The following is a 438-nucleotide window of genomic DNA, read 5'->3' as shown; positions in this document are numbered from 1 at the left end:
GGAACTCCTCTCATGAGTTCACGTGGCTGTAATTTCTTTGCAGTGGGCTGTGCTCCTCCTTAGGCTGGCTCCTGCAGAAGCTCCCTCAGCTTCTGCCTCTTAGCAGTACGCTTTCACTGCAGGAATACCCTTGTGGGCAGGATCCCTCTGAAAATAACTCCACGTATGGGAGACTATATTTATAGTCTAGTTTTTCTTTGCTTCCTTTCTAATTGGCGTTAAGAATATATGTGCAAATTTACTAGGCTGATGATAGCCTGGACTCAGAAGGGTGGCTACCTTCCATTCCAGAGCAAGCTGTATTCTGAGCATTTTCTAGAAGTACAGACCCTGAAGACTAGGTCAGTGTAGCAGGCTAAAAGCAGAGGTTTTTGTATCTCACTGACCCAGGTGTGAGTTCTCTGCGTGTGATTTTTTTTTTTTTTTTTTTTTTTTTTT

Source organism: Lipotes vexillifer, unplaced genomic scaffold, assembly GCF_000442215.2.
Source record: "Lipotes vexillifer unplaced genomic scaffold, Lipotes_vexillifer_v1.1 scaffold496, whole genome shotgun sequence".
Taxonomy (NCBI): domain Eukaryota; kingdom Metazoa; phylum Chordata; class Mammalia; order Artiodactyla; family Lipotidae; genus Lipotes; species Lipotes vexillifer.
The sequence above is the reverse complement of the archived record's forward strand: the minus strand, read 5'-3'. Positions refer to the sequence as shown.